This window comes from Adiantum capillus-veneris, chromosome 10 (assembly GCF_014529385.1).
Source record: "Adiantum capillus-veneris isolate H3 chromosome 10, ASM1452938v2, whole genome shotgun sequence".
NCBI classification, from domain to species: Eukaryota; Viridiplantae; Streptophyta; class Polypodiopsida; order Polypodiales; family Pteridaceae; genus Adiantum; species Adiantum capillus-veneris.
This window is the reverse complement of record NC_140940.1, coordinates 47,588,155-47,596,192: the sequence shown is the minus strand read 5'-3', so window position 1 is coordinate 47,596,192 and position 8,038 is coordinate 47,588,155. Positions and strand designations below refer to the sequence as shown.

At 45.2% G+C, this 8,038-nt stretch overlaps 1 pseudogene; it reads left to right on the top strand.

Moving 5' to 3' along the window:
* Positions 1 to 1,123: 1,123 nt before the first annotated feature.
* Positions 1,124 to 2,128, top strand: LOC147448794 (pterocarpan synthase 1-like; annotated as a pseudogene).
* The last annotated feature ends 5,910 nt before the right edge of the window (positions 2,129 to 8,038 follow it).

Sequence of the window (8,038 nt, the reverse complement as noted above, 5' to 3'; positions counted from 1 at the left end):
CACACACGCTCTCGCTCGCGCACTTCAGCGACCAAATGGATGGCTCAAAGAGTTCCCCCCCCGCCCCCCCACCCCACCCTCAGGACTAAGTGGCACGGGCATGGGAGGGTGGGATCTACGGCGGGGGCATTGTGGGCCGTAGATCTCAGTGGCGGCGTCGAAAGTAAATTAGGATACCCTAGATTACTTTTTATTGTAAAAAGTAATCTACGGTACCCTAATTTACTTTCGACGCCCGCCCCTAATTTACATGTTTTAAGTAAATTAGGGCCCCCACGTTTCACAATGCACGCATGGCGTAGTGGTTAGGGTAGGCGCCTCCCGTGCGTGAGGTCACGGGTTCAAACCCGACACCGCAAAATGGGGGTACCCTAGATTACTTCCAAAATGTGGGTACCTTACATTACTTTTTACCCTCAAAAGTAATCTAGGGTACCCGCATTTGGGATCTACGGCCTACAATGCCCCTGCCATGTCCGTGCCACTTAGTCCTGAGGCCCCCCACCCCCCCCCCCCCCCGCCACCGCCAAACTTCTGACCGTGACGAATTTAGAACCACCAATCAATGGGTGTTTGTCTTCCATCTAGTCACATGTTTGCTAGTGCATACCAAAAAACCGAAAAGATGTGAAATGTATGCTGAAAGCACTTCATAGGGAGCCAAAACTTGTGAATTTTGACTTTGGTTTGGTGGGTGTGATGACGAGATTTCTGGAGTCAACGCTGTCCATGGGAAAGGCTTTTTAATAGAGGAGACGAGAGGGAGTGTGCACGTTGCGACTTCCTCCTCACCACTTTATTAACAATGGCAAGAAAAGTAAGCGGAGAAAAAAATAAACGCTCAAAAAGTTTGTAGTTATGGACGAGTCTGGCCTCTCTGGACTCTCGAGTCTCGGCTTTTGCACAAAACTTGCGGAAGCTGCAACTTTACCACAATTGTCGGTGATTCGTGAATGGCGCCGCTGTACATCATGTGCGTATCAATCATATATAGATACGATACATAAAAATGTCAAGTTGCTGATCCGAGTAGGCAGCACGGCCATGAACCGCGCTCGCCAACTTTCATGATAAGACAAAGTCAACCCGCAAGCACAGGCACTTCCCACAAAAATATATATAACGGGATGCTTATCGCAGATCTGATCACCACCCTCACACATCCCAATCGTCCATTCTACAACACCCCGTTTGTTCCTTCTCTGCTCCCAATCTCTCCAATACAGCTATGGCCTCTCGGATTGCGGCCTCCGCGCTGCTTCTAGCTCTTGCTTGCATTCATTACTCAGCGTTCGCTTCTATCGACGATGACCTCGCTGCTAGCGCCAAGAAATACAAATCCTGCAGGAAGAAGGCTGCCACTCTCTGCGGGCCAAGCTCCTTCACCTTCTACCTGCACAACACCGTCTACAACCCCGCCGTCAACAACACCAACAACTTTACCTCTGTCTATGGCGTGCAACCCAATGTGACGTGGACCAATACTTACGCCTTCGGCACCACCTCCACATTCGAGGACCCGCTCACAATCGGGCCTGCCACCGATTCCCAGAAGATAGGCGTGGCTCACGGCTTCTGGCAGCTGAACAGCAAGGTAGGCTACACTCTCTTCCACATCTTCACCGCCAACATTACCGAGGGTGACCACAAGGGCACCATCGACATCTTTGGCCAGGTTCGCGAGATCGACCCCGTCCGCTACCTAACCGTCATCGGCGGCACCGGCGATTTCCTGGGCGCCCGTGGCTTGGCGGCCTGCCGCCTTGTCGGCATCAACCGCATCCCCCTGCTAATTGGACCCTCTCCTTCGACCTCGACCTCTATTACTGATCGTCACTCCCTCTTCAATTCGCTGCTTCCCATGTGATCACCTTTGCTGCCAATAACTTTTCGCATTCAGTTCATCGTGATTCTTTTTTTAACCTTCCGGTTGTCAACAGAGGGTGATTCAAATAGAAACTTCTCTGCGACGTATCGAGAGAATTTCAGAAACATAAAGAGAATATCTGCAGATTCTTACGACTGGGGGACATACCCACTAAAGTCCTTGCAATGCACCTGGCGGTTGTTGGATTTTTTGTCTCTTAATTTACATTTTTCCCATGATATAGAAATCTGTTGACCTGCTTATCTTGCTGTCGTGAGTACTTTCTAAGAGCCAAGTCCCACACTATATTGGTGAAATTAGCAACATTAAGTTGAATTTACTATCACAAGAGATTTAGAAATTTTCTCATGTAGGAAAATGGAGTCTTTTCGAGTGTTTTTCATACAATGAATAACATAATGAGCTTCTGCTCGAGAGGCACAACATACCTAACTAGGCACGATTGGGGGCAAGGGACCCCTGGCCCCCCCACCGGGCCGGCGGTCCCCTGCCCCCAATCGTACCTAGCTAGGTATGCAGAGCCTCCCTCACATAAGCTCATGATGTTGAGGTAAGTCACAATGTGGGAATTATTGTGAGAATTTGTCCAAAACTTCTTGTGTATGCAATGGTCAAACTCCACGCATTTTATTTTAGCAAATTGAAGGAAACACGATCCTAGATTTTACAAATGCCCTTATTAATACACCCTTTTTTTTTTGGTGAGTATTAACATTGCTCTTGGAAGGTTAACCAATGAGAAATCTGTACGCTTTTGGTGCTCCTCAAATGAACAAGGGAAAGTAAAGTAAAGCACCTTAAATTTGGGAAGACTAAACGTGCCATAGTGGAACTTTTTTCAAACTTTCAAACTACTAATTTTACAAATTCATCGTGAGACCCAGCTCTCGTATGTGCCTCTGATTTTGCGAAGCAGGTGAATTAAGGGGGATCTTGAAAGATCCCCTTTTGTCTTCAAGAAGAAATGGGCATGCGAAAAGGGGGAAGCCGTGGCACGTGGAGGGAGAAGAGAGAGAAATGAAGAAGAAGAGAATTTTAAGCGTGATAGGAAACTATCCCAAGAGACCTTAAAGATCTTTTCGAAGCGAGAGAGAGAGAGAGAGAGAGAGAGAGAGAGAGAGAGAGAGAGAAGTCGTGCGTCGATTCAGGCATGGCGTAGCAGCACACAGTGGAGTGGGTCGATTCGGACGTGTCGCAGGAGGTGGCATCCAAGCCGAGGTGAGAAGGAGCTGGAGTGTGCAGGTGGCAGACGGAGCCAAGGTGAGGAGGATTGTGGCGCTGCAAGCTGGCGGGTGGAGCGCCAATGATGGCTGTGATTGCCCGACTGTGCGTGTGTGTGTGTGTGTGTGTGTGTGTGAGAGAGAGAGAGAGAGAGTTTTCATGTCCCCTTTTAGAGTGGCACTTGAGGTCTGCCATCGCGCGAAGAGAGAGAGAGAGAGAGAGAGAGGGGGGGGGGGGGGGGGGGGTGTCACCAGTCTTGTGGAGTGCACACCTTTGGTGAAGGTACTCATGCGAGGAAAGCGACGAGATGAACCAGCACGGAGGAAGCCGAACGCGGGATAGGGCGCGTGCATTCGCTCCAATTAACAGCATAAGCAGATGGAGGAATCTTTGCAAGAAATTAATTAATGTACGCAACATACATTAATTAATTTCTTCTTAGCTTGACTCTCATCAGATTCCTCACCCGGGGCGAGATTTCGGCTCATGACCTTTTTCCCCTCTCCCCCTATTGTTCTGCTTGTTGACTGTAGGGATAGGTGTCTGTTTAGCAGTTTTGGGGTCAGAACCTCCCCTTTTCGCCTCTTTTTTAGAGTTGGCACTCTCAGTCTTTGGGTTTTTTAAAGGACAATCTCTTACAAAGTTATTTTTGTTTCATCTTCTAACTCTCTCTCTCTCTCTCTCTCTCTCACACACACACACACTCACACACACACAAACACACACACGTCTTGAAAAAAGAAGAATTTAAAATGTTGTAGAAGCGATCCAATGAGATCTCAAAGATCTATGAGATGATCTCAAGTTCAAGACCTGGAAGAGAGAGAGAGAGAGAGAGAGAGAGAGAGAGAGAGAGAGAGAGAGAGAGAGTTGCATTGCATGTGTGTGCGTGTACGTGCATGTGTATGTGCGCACGAGAGAGAGAGAGAGAGAGAGAGAGAGAGAGAGAGAGAGAGAGAGAGAGATTTTCCATTCAAGCTCGTAGGGCTCCGTCTCACCAAGGACACCCTTCAAATTTCTCGAGGGGGTCACTTAATATTCGATTATCACGTGAGTACAGTAGAAGGGGTTATATTTTTTTCTCAAATTTTCACATACAAAAAGATACCATAAAATGTAATTGAATTTAGATAGATATATATATATATATATATATATATTGAATGTTTGTCAAAAATTCACAAATAAGAGTTGTGTGTAGCATGGGATGCATCAGGCTCATATTAGAGGGGAAGACAAAAAAAAAACGAAGAGGAGGGCCACGGCCCAGATGGAGGACCATGCAAGAAGCTGAGATGTGAGGATGGGGCAAGAGGAGGCCTAAATGAATAACTATGGCTCTTAACGGCATGTCGATCACCTGAGAGAGAGAGAGAGAGAGAGAGAGAGAGAGAGAGAGAGAGAGAGAGAAGGGGGGGGGGGGGGGGGGGGGAAATGGCCATGCCCTAATTGGAAAGAGCGTGTTGTAGCTTGGCATGAAAAAGTAGGTACCTAGCGTGGAAACCAGAAAGGATGTTTATATCTTGGTCATAAGTCGAGAGTAGAAGGAGAGTACCTACATATCGCAAGTTGCCAAATCTTGCCTTGGAAAAAGTAGATAGAGTGCTAATCCAAAATGTAGATTGATACTAGATTTGATTAGAATGTGAAGATCACCTACATTGTATGAGTTTTTTGTCTCATCCATGAATTAAGTAGCTAGAGTAGTAATTGATGCACAATGCATGTATCAAAGAGCTCCAAAATCTCACAATAGAATCACATACATTTACAAGTCATCGTGGAATGAAGGAGAGTGAGGTTGCCACAATTGACATGTATCTTTCTCTTCGCCATGGCAACATGCGGGTCACATACTAGTAATAATAATGTGACCAATTTCAAGCGTAGAGGTCCTCTCTATTGAATGTTGATACATGTGTGACTAAGTGATTACCATATTCTTCTTAGCTTGACGCTCATCAAATTGCTCACCTTGAAGCATTGCTCGGGAAAAATGTGTCTCACCTTAATATCGTGCCGTTTTCAATTTCAAAAATGCTGGTTGAGGACAAGGGGAAAAGGAGAAATTTTGTCCCAAATAAAGAAAAATAGTGTAAAAACCTGAAAAAGTAACGTAATGTTCTAAATTTTCCTCTTAGCAAATTCCAGGAAAGGGATTTTATATGTTTGGAAAAATATTTTTTCCCGAACACTTGCATTAAAAGGCTACAATATTTCAAGGATATGTTAACCTTCTAGAATAGGAAACTTCTACCATTCACCACCTACTCGCTCTATTCTCTTGTTATGTTACCCAAAAACTCCGTTTATTCCCCTGGTTTCTCCTCAAACATCCCCCGCACCCCCTTTTTGGGTGCTCCTCCATTAGCAACATTGCGGTTGATCCCTCTTTGTCGCGTTGTGCCTCCTCTCCCCACGAGAGAGAGAGAGAGAGAGAGAGAGAGAGAGAGAGAGAGAGAGAGAGAGAGAGAGAGAGAGAGAGAGAGAGAGAGAGAGAGAGAGAGAAAGTACCTTTATCCCTTTATAGAACAATCCCCCCGCAGTCCATCCATGCATGACTTGTGCAACAACAAATATTCCTTGTCGCTTGGATTTGTGATTGCATTCACTGCATGCCCTAATACTTTCCTGTGCACCACACAATTATTCATTGTTGCTCCTTCTATCGACCATGCATACATGACACATAGGGAGAGAATTGGAAAGACCTAGGGAACTTCCTTGAGGATTCTCCGCTCTACCACCCTATTATATAAGCCCTTGACCGTCTATATTTAGAATCCTCTATCCACATCTAGCAGTCCGTCCTTGGTCTGTTGGTCCATAACTTCCCTGGGTCTGCCCTTGGCCTAGGCCCAGGCCTCAGACCTCAGTCTTATGATATAGTATAAACATTTATATATATATATATATATATATATATATATATAAAGACTACCCCCTCAAGTGAAGGGAGGGCATGTGGGACAAGTCCTTCAAGTCCCACCCTTCCGTTCACATTTACACCCTTAAACGTACTAATTTTGAAAAAAACATTGATTAGAAAAAGACTGTTTTTAGAATTTCGAAGGCTTTAAGTAACCAAATCGGGGGTTGTAAATCACGGCACATCCTTCTAACCAAGACGCTTGTTTTGAGATATCACACGCCATATTCCATGGCTTGGTTAAAAAAAAGACCAAAAAAACAAAAATTGAAAGTAAATTTGGGTTGCAAACACCCAAAAAACTAGGTGAGTTCCTAGCCTCCGACACGTGCGGTAAAAGCGCACATTTCTTATGCCCTTTCGAGGCATTGTCTTGCACTAGGCTTGAGGAGCACTCTGTGGGGACTCTGTGCTACCTCTTCAAGTCATTCTTTTCATTTGTTTTCTTTTTTTTTTGAGTTTGTGTTAGAGCTGTTAGGGTGAAAGCATGTTTACGTGTCGCGCTTTTTGTGCTAGTTAACATATGCCAACAAGCACATCTTGTAAGCATAACACATGGATAGGAAAATCATGTTTGTTCAAGTATGTAGGCCACCATCATGAACTATACAAAGTGTATACTTGAACTTCAAAAAATGAATCGTAATATTTTTAAAATCTCTAATTAAGCTCATTCGTTACGTTGAGGTAGTGATAGTCATGAACCATGGAGGGAAGCACGACATAAGGAGGAAAGAGATTGCAAGCTGCAAGCAGGTCTGCAGTTAGAGGCCAACAGTCAGCCCAAGTGGAGGATAGCTCACCACTGGAGCCAGTCACCTCCAACAACAATCTTGATAGTACTCCACCGAGAAGGAAGTCGAGGGGTAAAGGTTTTGTTGCTTCTCCTCCACCCTGCAAAACATTGAAGGCTTCTAATTCCCAAGGATCCCCAATGTCAAAGTACATGCATGCAAGGAAGGGGAAGCAGGACTTAGGTACTCTCTCTCTCTCTCTCTCTCTCTCTCTCTCTCTCTCCCTCTCTCTCTCTCTCTCTCTTCAATGAGGGGGCCACATTTAGAAGTTGTAAATCAAGCAAAGCATGAAACATTTCTCCATCATGCCTCGACTACTAATGTGTTAGTGAATCCTCTCAGCCATGAGAAAATTGGGTTGCTAAGCATATGTTGCAATCAACACAGAGGACTATGCATTCAGCTTATATGCTTGTTTTTGTAGTAGCCCCTGGCTGCAATCTAGTTGTGGATTCTCTCACACTAATCATGTGCTTGTGCATTGACTTAGGCATTCAAGGTGCATGCTTAGATGATTGCATCTAAGCAAAGCCCGGAAATTGCCTGTGTAGAAATTACTTGACAACCCTATTGTAGTGGGGTTCTGTAAGGTTTAATCTTATAATCCTGTGTGGTGTGCAGGCCGATGGAAAACTCCCAAGTTGAACATCCCACTGTAGGAAAAGTTTTGTGTAACAACAGAAGAGTTTCATGTTGTCGATGGCCTCTCCATGGACGGTGTCAACCCCAGATTGGTGAAGTGGGAGAAGATTACAGATTTGGAGTGGTTTATCTATTCAGAGAGGCGAAGGATTGCTGGAAGTATCACTTCAAATGCAGTAGCATTCGTAACAACGTGTACGACCAAGTACTTGAGCTGCACTACAGGGTGTACCAGAAGGCCCCCACCAACATGGAAATCAATTCATCTTTTGCAAAGGGTTTTGTAAAACATTTCAGTCCACTGGAAATTGCAAGTGGCTCAATCATGTTGTTCAATTGGGCTGAGTTTGTTGTCCAGCATTTGCAGGACCTTCAAGAAAAAGGATACTACGATGCCCATGTTGAAAAGTGGAGGGTGCGTAATACCCACCCTTGAAGTCAAAATACAGAGGAGGGCTCTACGGAAACAAAGGACGATTGTGCTGGCCAAGTAGCTCCGAATGTTGTTTTTGCTGCCAGGGAAACACCCCTCTCTATTATCAACTCTCACAAAGTGATAGCAAG